The sequence below is a fragment of the Lygodium microphyllum genome, chromosome 18 (assembly GCF_053477565.2).
Source record: "Lygodium microphyllum isolate KBCC chromosome 18, Lygodium_microphyllum_v1.1.10, whole genome shotgun sequence".
Lineage (NCBI taxonomy): Eukaryota > Viridiplantae > Streptophyta > Polypodiopsida > Schizaeales > Lygodiaceae > Lygodium > Lygodium microphyllum.
This window is the reverse complement of record NC_141152.1, coordinates 4,148,782-4,162,206: the sequence shown is the minus strand read 5'-3', so window position 1 is coordinate 4,162,206 and position 13,425 is coordinate 4,148,782. Positions and strand designations below refer to the sequence as shown.

Here is a 13,425-nt window from a genome sequence, read left to right as displayed (position 1 = left end):
CATCTGATCTAGCATGTGGTGGAACATACTTTCCTGCACTTCTAGTGCCAAGTGTTTTAACATGCGGAATACCATATTAGTCATCTATAGATTCATCTTTTGATTTTTCAGCCATAGGTCTCTTTCCTTTTGCAACTTTTGCACTCCTTTGTGCATTTCTCAATCTACCACTCCATGGACTGTAGTTGCCACTGCTTTCCACATTCTCTTGAGGTCCTGAAGAATCTTCCACATGCTGATTTTCAGCCATGTTGTTTGCTGAATTTTTCTTTCCATAGCCATCATCATCATTGCTTTCATAGGAATCAACATCCACTGCAATTTTGGGCTTGTACCATGATTCATATTCACTAAATCTGACATCCCTGCTTATGTATACTTCCTTACTCATTGGATCATAGCATTTGTATCCCTTCTTCTCGTCAGGATATCCAAGGAAAATGCATTTTGCAGGGTTCCATCTTCTTTCTCAAATCATCCGGAACATGAACATAATAGACACATCCAAAGACTCTAAGGTATGAAACAATGGGTGTCCTGCCATACATTCTCTCATATGGTGACATATTATGAGTCAAGGCTGTAGGTGTTCTATTCATAATGTGAACTGCAGTATGCATTGCTTTTTCCCAATATGACAATGGCATGTTCATTTGGTTCATCATTGCCCTTGCAACCTCTGCAATAATCCGATTCTTCCTTTTAGCTACACCATTTTTCTGAGGTGTGTACCTGCATGTCAATTGCCTTTTGATACCATGATCTCTCAAGAAGTCACAAAACTCATATGACATGTAGTCTCCACCATTATCTGACCTAAAACATTTTATGTAGCATCCAAACTGCTTTTCAGCCATAGATTTAAATTCCAAGAACTTTTCAAATGCTTCACTTTTATGCTGCATAAAGTACACCCAAGTCATTCTACTAAAATCATAAATGAAAGTGATATAGAATCTACATCTTTCGCTCATGGAAACATTTTGACATGTGTCCCAAATATCTAAGTGTATTATTTCCAAAGGATAACTGCTTATTCTCCCCCTCTTTGGAAATGGCAATCTTGACTACTTGCCAAATTGACATGCCTCACATACATGATCAAAATTCACATATCCAAAATGCGATAGACCACGGACTATCTGTTTCGATTGCATTTGCTTCAATCTTTCCAAATTAACATGACCAATCCTTCTATGCCATAATTGCACATCCTTATCTTGCCCATGTTCTCTCTCAACATACATAGAGTTTTGAATCACTGGAGTACCTGCATCCAAAGCAAACAATCTCCCTTTCTTTCCACCACATGAGCAATCACCCTGCCAGTTCTCCCATTATGGAACTCTTCAATGAAACATCCAAACTTATTGAATCTCACCTGTAATCCTTGATTTGTCATTTGACCAACCGATGCTAAGTTCTTAGTTATTGCGGGAACATAAAGTACATCACCAAGCTTGTTCTCAATCCCATCTTTAGTAACAAGTGGCACACTACCAATATGAGTAATTTTGTGTAAAGTATCATCACCAATGGCAACATATTCATCATTCTGCATTTTCTCCTTGCTATCAAACCACTCAGCATGATGAGTCATGTGGTTTGTAGCTCCTGAATCCAAAAACCAGTCATTCTCACGAAGAGGGTGAGTCATGCTTCCAAGCACATGCTCCATAGAAAATAGGTGACCTCTAGGTGATCCACCTCTAGGTCCATAACCTGTACTACCATAAGTGCCTGCATAGTGGCCATATTGGGTCCTTCCATGACCCTTAGACATGGCATTTTGTTTCTGATAACAATCCCTCTCAAAGTGACCAAAGTGCCCACAATAATGACAAGTGCCATCTCATTGTGAAGAAGGACTAGACCATCCTCTACCTCTAGGGAAAGATCTCCCCTTGCCTCTATGCATGAAGTCACCACCACGATCAAAGTTACCTCTTCCACAAGCAAAACCATAGTTAATATGACCAAGTGAAGCGCCTCTAGCTCTAGATGAGCTGCCACGACCTCTCTGGTGATAGAAAACATTGTCTCCACCTGCATTTTTGCCACTCCTAGATGCATTCAATCCCAACTTGATTTCTTTTGTAAGTAGCAATCCAATAAACTCCTCAAAGTCAAGCTCCTCAAAGTCAAGCATAGAGCCTCCTCTAACTGAAATAGAGGTATCCAAAGATTTGAAAGATGGTCCAAGTTCATTTAGTGTCACCGACATTAAATAATCATCATCAACATGTGCATTAATGGATGCAAGGTCTTCTACAGTTGCATCTTACGAGTCTCTGTACATGTTCCATACATTTTTTCTATGATTTCCCATGCCTCCTTACAAGTACTTGTCTTTTTTATATGAGGAATCAATGTTTCTGAAATACATATGGAGATTCAATACAAAACCTTCATGTTCTTCCCTATCCAATCCTTGTACGCTTTCTTTTGCTCTTCAGTTGGATATTCAGGAACTTCTGGATATTCATCATCACCTGTTATGAGGTCCCATAGACCTCTACCCATCAAAAAATTCTCCATCTTGTAAGACCAAACACTATAATTGTCTTTGGTCAGTTTGTCTCCCACAATCTGAGTGATCTATGCCATGTTAGACATTATGGCTGTTGTAAATTCAGAAAAAAAAAACAGCAATACAAACTGTCCAGAAATGGTATTCACTAGTATGCCTCAATGACTATAGTCCAAGAGACTAAATCTTGTGTTGGAAACTCATCACATACTTCTCGTACTTTTGCATGCACTTCACATGTAGTTTACATGCTCATAGATGTCATGCCTATAGCACAATATCATGGTTTCCATTAGCCCCACCTTGTGATGTTGGCCCGAATCCAGGTGAATATAATCATCAGCTTTGGTTCTACTTAAAAGAAACTCCTTCCTCAATAGATCTCATTACTTGAATCATTCACAGGTATCATATAATTATTCACAAAGTGCAGCATATCAGCAAGCACAAATGCGTGCATAGCAACAAGAACATGTTTCTACCAGCAGTGTGGTTGTTGCTAGTTGGAAATAGACATTCAGCAATACCACTGCTTACTAACAACAACCTTTGTTGACTGTCACTACTTATGAACAACAAGTGAATGCTTCTGGTGGTTCTAGAGCTGGTATTGTAGTGTCCGGTGCAACTAGCACATATCTAGCTCCAGCAAATTGGCAAACAAGTTATAATCAAACTACTTTAACTGTTGTAGATGTTTATCAGTAGGCAACAAAGACACATACGCAGGGCGCCTTTCTAGTGTCATCACTTTGTCTAATGCACCCAAAGAATCCATCGAGGACCTTGTCTCATGCACCCAAAACATTTCAAAGCCTCATCGCAATATCCGTGCTTAGCATATCCCCTGATTACTGTAGTCCAGCATCATCCATGGCTTTCTTGACAGGGCCCATCGTCTTCCTGAAAAGATCATTGTTGAGCTCCTCAAACTTGGCCTTTATCAGGGGCTCCGAGAAGTCAATGCCATCGAAGAGAGACTCAATCTCCACTCTGACTTGGTGTTGGTTACTCAAAGCCCTCTTGGCTCTCTCAGCTTCTCTGTGAAGCTTCCCAGAGCACGGTTGTCCTTGCTGATGTCCTTGTTGTACTTCTTCAGTCCCAAGTCGAATACAAGGATGTTCTTCTCGCCTCGCTTCTTCTCCAGACCATAGGCGATTTCAGCGGCAGTATTTATCCACTAGTGTGCCATCATCACGGCCAAGTTCAGAATCCCTAGGAAAAAGCAGTTGCCTACAATCCAATTCAGCAAAAATACAACCAACAGACCATATGTCCCCACAAGAGTTGAATAATGAGTAGCTCCATGTGCCCCCCAATATCATCTCTGCATTCTTGCACAAACTCTCTCTCGCCAAAATGGGCCCTTTCTCTTGAGCTTTGATTCGGCATGCGAGTACTATCATCCTCCACAAGCTCGCAATGGGTTTACACGGCCCCTCTTCATTCACAAAAGCCTGCATACCATCCTCTTAAATGCAGGGCTCTCGATTCACATGATCATCATTCCAACAAAGACTTAGGCTCTGATACCATAATAAAAACTGAAGTGGAGGGAGTCCATGAAAGAAATCGGATGAGAAGTCAGGAGCTCCATATCTTCTTCTCCTGCATCATTCTTTTTTTTATTTCTCCAAAAGTCAACTACCACAAGTGGTATCCTCAAAAGATAGATACCCCAAACTTAATGACACTTTACATACGCTTGTACTTTAGATACATACAACCATAGGATATGACTTAGTATATGTCATATTTATCAACATTTTCACCCCCTGCATGTCACGTAAACGGCCAGGTTTTTGTCTCGATATGCATGCCAAGTCTTCGCATTGTGGCATTTTGTCGCCCAGATTCTTACCCACCCCCAGCCATTTACATTAGTGCAAATTTTTTTACCCTCTGCCCGTGTTTGTACGCAAAATGGGGGAGACGTGCTTTTCAATATTTAAAAAATAAAAAACAAACTAATAATAATAATAGTAATTTAAATCCCTCTCTCTCCCCCAACCGTCACCTTGACCCTGACCCTCCCCTCCTCTCTCTCTCTCTCTCCCCCCGCATTCTCCCTTCCTTCTCCTACCTCTCACTCACTCACACACACACACACACTCTCTCTCTCTCTCTCTCTCTCTCTCTCTCTCTCCCCTGCGTTCTCCATTGCTTCTCATACCCCTCCTCCATCCTCCTCCCTCCATATCCTCCTCTCTTGCCCCTTCTTCTTACCCTCCTCCCATATCCTCCTCCTCCTCCTCCATCCTTCATCCTCCTCCCTCCATATCCTCCTCTCTTGCCCCTTCTTCTTACCCTCCTTCCATATCCTCCTTCTCCTCCCCTTCTTTTTCCCCTCCCCCACCTCCTTCCTTTCCCCTGAGCTTTCCCCCCCCCCCCCCTTCTTCTTCTACCCCTCCCCCCTTCTCCTTCTCCTCCCTCACCGTTGCAGAACCCATGTCGCCGCCGCTCCCATTGCACTGCCATCGCTGCAGTGTTCAACGCTGCTGCCACCTCCTATGCTCAACACCTATAATAGGCCGCATTGACGTGGCCATCGTCATCCCTACCGCCGCATTGGCCGTCATCTACGAAGTCACCACCCACAATTCACCGCAAAAGGCCATCGTCCACCAGGCACCGCCCTCGTCACACAAGTGGGGTTTCCTTCTTCTTCACTGCCTTCCTCCCCTACTCCACCTCCTCTATTCTGCCTCCCTCCCCGCCTGCCCGACGCATGTTCCCCCTTCCCTGCCCATTTTCCCCCACCCTTACTCGCTTTTTTTTTTTTGAAATTTTTTATAACTTTTCATCAAGTGAAAAATTGCCAATCCAAATAGAAAAATATAAAACAAATTCAAAAAACTTTAAATTTTCGTAAAAACTCAATAAAATCCTTACAAAATTATAAAAAATATTTAAAAAATTTTACTAAATTTTTAAAAAATTATTTTATAATTATGGCACATTGACATAAGCTGAAACCTTTCAAAACAAATGGAAAAATATTTATTTGAATAGAAACTATTTTCTCAAATGAGTGAATTCTTGAAAAAATATTTTCAAAACTAGTAAAATAGCCAAAAATTTACTAAAACTTATTAGAAAACAAAGTGAATTTCCATGTTCAGTTTTCAGCCAATATTTTGCTAATTTAAATGAATGAAAAATAAAAAGTAAACGCAACCATGCCAAAACAACATAAAAAGGGAAAATAAATAAATACAATCTCTTAGTGAAGGTTTTTTTAATTTAAAAAACCTAAAACAAAAACACCTAAATACATTGAAAATTTTTAGACACAGTGTTTTGTTTGTTTTTTTTTCCTTATGATATCCATTTTCTAGCTAGTTGGATTGGTTTTTGGATTGTGTTGTAATTGAGTTTTTCTCGTCATTACGTCAATTGTTGAGTGTGCATTTAGATTTATTTACATTCACACCCTTCTCCAGGTACCTCATTTTGAGTCTCCTTCTTTTTTTTACACTAAACATCATAATTAATTATTAAAAGGAATCGGTTGACCACATTTTCCATGTACATTCGTACTAATGAACATATATTTTAATTAATTAAAATAAACCAGTCACTCATGTAGCACGTACTTCTTGCGTCAAACACACATTTTTAATTTTTAATAAAATGAATCCGCTGTCACAAGTGCACACACTAAAAAAGAGTGCTATACACACATTAATTTGTAAAAAATGAACTTATATTTAGAGATCTTGAGTCAAGATGTAGTCCTAAGCACCGTAAAACTTAATAATTTTTTAATGGATAAAATGAACCGTCGTTTTTTTATTAAGGTTTATCACCTAATAAAAGTTCACTCATTGTTAATTAATTTATAAAATGAACATTCAATTAAATTTTTCATTTCCCCTCACATTGCACCATTTCCTTTTTCAATGAAGCACTACTATGTGAGGTGGGTGACATGGTTGTTAATCCTCTTGAAGTTGTGCATGAATGTGAATGTGAATATTGATCCCCAATGACTGGATTTATTGTACTTTCATGTCCTTTGTTTGCCTAGCCAATATCTTGTATTAGTGGAAAGGATGTGTTGCCTGTAGTTTTTCCAAAATCCTCCCAAGACTTTTGTAGATGAATCTCTATCTATGGATGGTTTTCGTAATCACCAAGCTTTAAAGTAGGATCATCTTCATTGATACCCATGGATGTATTTTTTATGATTCATAGATATCTTTCTTTTGGAGGTACCATTCAAATGGTTATTTTGTGTTTAGTGTCTATGTGATAGGATCGTAGTGGTTGGATATTCAACTTGTTCAAGAAGATATCTTTTTGGAGATTCATGGTGATGATGATGGATGGATAGTCAAGATGCAGAATCTCTTATATCCTTTAAAAGTTTGTCATGCTTTTCTATTTCTAATTGTGTTAATGGATAAATGTGTTTTCCTTTCCTTGCAATTCTTTATTAGATGCAGGTTATGAGTTGGGGTCATGTTTGGATGGTGTTTCTTGAATATGCTTTGCAAGATCAAACTAATCTATATTTTGAACATTTATTCTCTTTTTCTAAGGTCGTGAGGATGCTCCTTGATTAAGTGTGGGGATATGTTGACTACTGGAATGACTTAATTTTTTGGATGATTTTTGTTATTTTTAAGACTGAATGGTTGATTTTTTATTGATTTTGAATGTTGATTAGTTGTTTTGGAAGTGTTTAAGAGAGTTTCGGATAAATATGATTAATTTTTAGAAGCTCGTGATGTTTTTCAATGGAGATGTGATGTTTGACATATTTTGTTGATGTTCTGATAGTGTGTGATTGGTTTTGATTGAGTCTGTTGAGCTTTTTTTTTGTTCTATTTTCTTAATGTATAAGAGGATGGAATGATAATTGATGGAGTTTGAGAGTGTTTGGAAGCTTATTGAATGATTCTTGATGGCTTTGAATGGTTTTAGTTGAGCTAAAGGCTTTCTAATGACCTTCTATATGGCAATGTAGACCCTCTATTGAGCTTCTGTAGAGCCTTTGTCTCTATTCTATTTCTGTGTTGTATGCCTTTGTAAGTGTTATGTGGGATGGATGTGTAGCTTGGGAAAGTTTTGTAATCTTGGGAAGAGATGAATACAAGTTCAAAATAGCTCAAAGAAGTGGAAGAAGTGGCTATTGAAGACTCAAGTAAAGACTAAAGTGAGAATGACACTATTGAGCTACGAAAGGACATTGTAGTGGCTCTAGTGACCTTTTATATCAGACATACCTCATGGGAGGGGTATCCATGACTAAAGAGGGTTTACGGATGATTATTCTTCATTATTCCATTGTACTATTGAGAGAGAGCATATATGAGAGAGAGTGTGTGTGTGAAAGATAGCCAAAGCTATGCAAAATAATGTATCTACAAGTGAGAGATTGAGAGAGACTATGAAGATATTGAAGATGAATACTATGTGTTTATTTCCATTTAAAGTGGAGCATTACTTTGTTTCCTCTTGTTCTTTTGATGAAGAAAATGAAGAATATATTGAATTTTTTTTGTGATAAATCCATGGGAGATTTATTATATGAAGCCACATGAAGATTTAAGAATATTGGTATTGTTTTTCTTGTTGTGGTCACATAAAATATGAAAAATATGCTTGTTTATGATACAAGATAGATTTTCTTAAAGTAAGATCCCTATTATCTTGGTGTTCCTCTTGGGGCTCTACTATGAGATGCAAGTCCCAAGCTCTTATTAGTCATCCAAACACACCTTTTTGAAATATTGATCTGTGCCTAGTGTGTAAACAAAAGTGCAGACTGCTTTGACACCAAGAAAGGGCATTTGCCTAGTGTGTAACTAGCCTTGCAGTGTTTTCTCATGTGGGTATGTATTACGCATTGTAAACCTAGTCATAATCTCACATGTTGGTTTGCCATAAAATGATCCAAATGTTTTATTAGAATTCTGCTACACTTAGCTAGTTTTTATATAGATAATTAATGCAATTCCTAATTGCAAAGGCTTCATTGTAATCTCAAATGGTGTTTTGCTCATGTGGGTATGTATTGCACATTGTAAAACTAGTCATAATCTCACATGGTGGTTTGCCATAAAATGATCCAAATGTTTTATTAGAATTCTGCTACACTTAGCTAGTTTTTATATAGACAATTAATGCAATTCCTAGTTGCAAAGGCCTCATTGTATGGAAAATGGGTCTATCTATCAAGAAGATTGCATTTTACTATACAAAATAGAATAATTATATAGGAAAAGCAATAGGTTTACTAGTTATATGCATGATTCTGTTGAGTTATATGTAGTAAAATTTTTGGGGCGCAATTTTGCTAGTTATAGCTAGGAAATAGGAGGAATTTAGTAGTTTGGATTAATTTCGCTACATAGCAAATGATTTAGAGTTCCTTGTGCAAGGAGTGATAGAGAGAACTTGATTAATGGAGACGTAATAAGAAACTTTCTTGTAGGTTGGATCATGCATCAAGGATTCCCAAAGGAGATATGTGTTCAGCCTATCCATTTTTTAGTATACCAAGTCTTTGGATGTAGAACAAGACATTGGACTTCTACATCACTAAGTATGAAGTCTTTATATGCCTTGTACTATGCACATTGTGTTGTAGGTAATGCATCCCATAAATTAAAAGGAGCTTCAATAACCTAAGAAACCTCATAAATGGCTTGTGATCGGGTCTTGTTCACATGACCTTCAAAATCAACTAATAATTTTTCAAATATCCCTAACTTATCTCTAATGTCTCCAAGTAAATGTTGAAATGCATGGATCTAGAGCATGGCTAGGGCAGATGGAACACAAAGACAATGTTCATTATGACATAGACTAAAGAGATCAACTGTTACTCAAGTGAATTAGGTTCCAAGATGGAAGCTTGGACTCATAAACACAATCTTGAGTATGACACTAACTATGATTGAAAGGACAAAGTACAGTTATATTCCATCATTGAATGATAAGAAGGTACATCACTTTATAGGCTCATGATGGTTCCCTTTTTCTCCATTGTGTTTATGGGATTTAGGCATTTTGTATTTCAGGCATCCTCTCTAGTAAACTATTTGAGTCTTCCCCTATTGCTCCATACAAAGAGGCTATCACATGGGTGTGATTGCATAATTCTCAACACCCCTCCTCAATCACAACCGTGAAAAAGGCACTAAGTGTACAGAGGTTGTCATGAGTAGAACCTTGCTAAGAATGGGTATGCCACAAACATGGTAAACACCAGATGTTGTCATAGAAAAAGGCTAAGTATGGGTACCAAAAAACATGGCTAACATCCACGGATTGTTACAAGGCCTCACTAAGTGTGTAGAGGCTATTTACATGAGGAGTTTTACAAGGCATATGATAGGAGCATTAATGGAATTTCTAGTGAAAAGTAGAGACAAGGACCAACAGGCCCTTGTGGTTTTCTTCATCAGGCATGTCATGGTAGGCATAATAGATCTTCTTTTCTTTGTCTTCTTCTTTGATGTAGTCCATTTTACTTTCTTTGATGCTCTTTTTGTCTTCATGGTCCTCTTTTTCTTGGTCTTTTTCTTTCTAGTCTGTCTGGTATTATTCTTCATTATGGTCTTTCTGGTCTTCTTCTTCATTATGACTTTGTATTCTTCTTTATGATCTTTTTGGTCTTCTTCTTTATTGACTTTGCTTGCATTAATCTTCATGTCCATGTCCCCCTCAAGCAAAGAGGTCACAATCTTTGTTTTTTATATAATGACCAAGGCAATTGGAATGTTTGCAAAATCTTCAAATAAGATCATTGATTGCACTTTAGAAGAAGTAAATCTATCCATCCCTACAAGTGGAACAAAGAATTCTTCCATATAGTATAGATGAGCAGCATGAATCATGTTACTCTTCATGAGAAGCATCCATTTAGAATTCTCCATGCTTGGCATTCCGTGATAGGAAATCAACTTCAAATGACTGAGGATAACTAGCAACCCAGATGATCTTGAATGTGTTAAAAAACACAAGTGCCAAAAAGCACTAGGTTAGTATCAAGAGATACTAGCTGTGAAGAACAAGATGTCAAGTCTTTGATGCTTGTCTTGTCACTTGACTCCCCTCCTTGCTAGTAAATCAGTTGAATGCTTGCTAGAAACTGAGCTAGGATTCATCTTAGAAAGAGTGTTATAATAGATTAGAGTGGCCTTGACTGAAGGAAGTAAGAGATTAGAGTAAAATATAAGCTTGATGTTGAAATTGAGTTTGATTTCTTGCTCCCCTTGTTGATTTGAATTGGAAACTGAGTAGATCAGAGTGAATTAGAATTGCAGAGGGTGGTTGAGCCCAAAGGAGTGAGAAATTGAAGAGTTTTATGAGCTTGAGCTCAAAAGCTATGGCTGCCCTTTAGGGTTTGTAGAAGGCGACTGGTTTTTTGTCTTGATTGCAACAGCTACAATGAAGCATTTGGGCTCACAATTTTTCAAGAGGAAGATCATGTGGTGGGCTTGAAATGCGCTATATGCACAGGGTAAATCGCATCATGCAAGCATAGATTCAGCAGTACGACCATCAACAGGTGCACTTCAGACAACGATTGGAAATCCACGCAATGTTGGAGTTAGGGAGGCTCAATGTCATACTTTGATGTACCAGGGAGGAGCACCCTGAAGTGATGAAGAGATCCACAGAAGAAATTGTGAGTTGATATGGCTTACTTTGAGAGATCCAGGAGTTCCAATGTGAGGGTGCAGGCTGTGGCTATGTCTTCCACAAGGTGGAAGATGAAGATGAAGTCATGAGCTACCACTGAGTTGGACTGAGATAGAGATAGACTGAGAGTGTGGAGATGAGTTGAGCTTAGCCATGCTCACCATGCCTTTCATACCATGTTGAAATGCATGGATGTAGAGTATGGCTATGGCGGATGGAACACAAAGACAATGTTCATGATTACATAGACTGAAGAGACCAACTATTACTCAAGTGAATTAGGTTCCAAGATGGAAGCTTGGACTTATAAACACAATCTTGAGTACGATAGTAACTATGACTGAAAGGACAAAGTATAGTTATATTCCATCATTGAATGATAAGAAGGTACATCACTTTATAGGCTCATGATGGTTCCCTTTTTCTCCATTGTGTTTATGGGATTTAGGCATTTTGTATTTTAGGCATCCTCTCTAGTAAACTATTTGAGTCTTGCCCTATTGCTCCATACAAAGAGGCTGTCACATGGGTTTGATTGCATAATTCTCAACAGTAAATGACAATATGTAGAAAGGCAGTGGGCTACAAGTATGTTCATTTAATGTAGCATTACCTTGTCCAAAGGTAGGTTTGTATTAGGCTAATGCTTATAAATACAACCCATGTCATAGAATTATCTCATTGGCAATAAAGAGCATATTTTCCAAAACAGTCATTACCCCAAGATTTTATGAGTCTCTTGAATAAACAGAAAGTAGTTATTTTTTCTTCTAACAATACCACCTTTGATATTAATTGTCGAATGATAACTTCTAATTTATTCATCTACTTCAATTTCAAAGAGTTCCATTGAGGTAGCTATGATTGTTTCATGCACTAGCATCAATCTCTTTGGGTGTATCAAACAACCACATTATTGGAATTTCCTAGAATACCGTATTCCAGACTCTCTTTGGGTTTATCTAGCAACTATTCAAAAGGGAAAAATTGTTTGCTTCTTTGGCACGAAGGCATAATTTCTTGATTATGAGAAATGATGCAGTCCCGCTTGCGAAATCCTATGGGGATTCAACTTTCTATTCACCCATGGGATCCAGGCGATCCAAGGAGGACCACTTACCCCCAAAGGCTCCCCTCACAAATCTATAAATGGATGATTCCCAAGGATATGGAGAGAGATTTACAATACTCTTCTACAACTATAAGAAGCATCCAATTTTTTTAAATTCCAATTTACGAAATTGTTGATAGAGTCCATAGTGATCATTGTAGGATTTTGGATACGAAAGGAAAAATACAAGCTAGGGGGGAGATAGAGGAAGTTCTTTGTGACTGGTGATGTATCTGTGCAGCTAAAATACGTACTTCTAGAAGGAAGGAGAGTGGTAAGCTGCCCACATATTAGGTGCCTACGCCTTGCCCATAAGTTTAGCATAGATACTCGTGTGGCATGCAAACATAGCTAATGAGCTTCTTTCTCCATGAAAGAACCTTAAATCAATACTAATGGGCAAGTTAACTCACAATCTATTCATGATGGACATTGATAAGATCTACATGAGTACGTAAAATAGCACCTCAGAATGACACTACTCTTTGTTCTAGCATCTTCCAAGCATTTTTGGCCCACTGTTTCACATTTTAGTTCCCTCTATTTATGTTTAGCATCCAAAAAATGGCTAAGTAGAGCAATTTGTAGAAAATAACCACAAGTTTTTGTACCTACCACTAATATACATTAAATCTATTTTAACAAAAAAGTAATACAAAATTATTTTTCTTGATCAATGGGTGGGGGGAAAGGAAGAAACATGGGTCGATGCTCGAGTGGTTAATGGAGACGGATTGTAAATCCGATGGCAATGCCTATGCTGGTTTCAACATGTATGGGATGAGACCCACGTCATTTTCCTTGATAGCTCAGGAGTAGAGTGGTTGGCTTAACCGATTGGCCATAATATTTAAGTGAAGTAATAGAAACGAGTCTCTTTTTTATCTACCTGTGACCCGGCAATGACAATATTTACAGATCAAATATATCGATATGGTCGATCCCAATAGAGTCCAGAGTGGATGGATGCGAGGAATCCGGTGCAAAATAGTTAGGAATTGAAAGAAAAACTAAATGAAAATCCTTTTTAGCTATACACAAGACCATCTTCTTCTCATTGGAATGACATGGATAAATTAGCTAGGGAGGCTACATAGGGCAGTGATAGTTCGTACTCGTAGGGAGT

The 13,425-nt window shown here is 38.0% G+C and overlaps 1 pseudogene; it reads right to left on the bottom strand.

Moving 5' to 3' along the window:
* Nucleotides 1–3,542: 3,542 nt before the first annotated feature.
* The window catches only part of LOC148020522 (mitochondrial uncoupling protein 5-like), a 72,302-nt pseudogene continuing 62,419 nt past the window's right edge, over nucleotides 3,543–13,425 (bottom strand).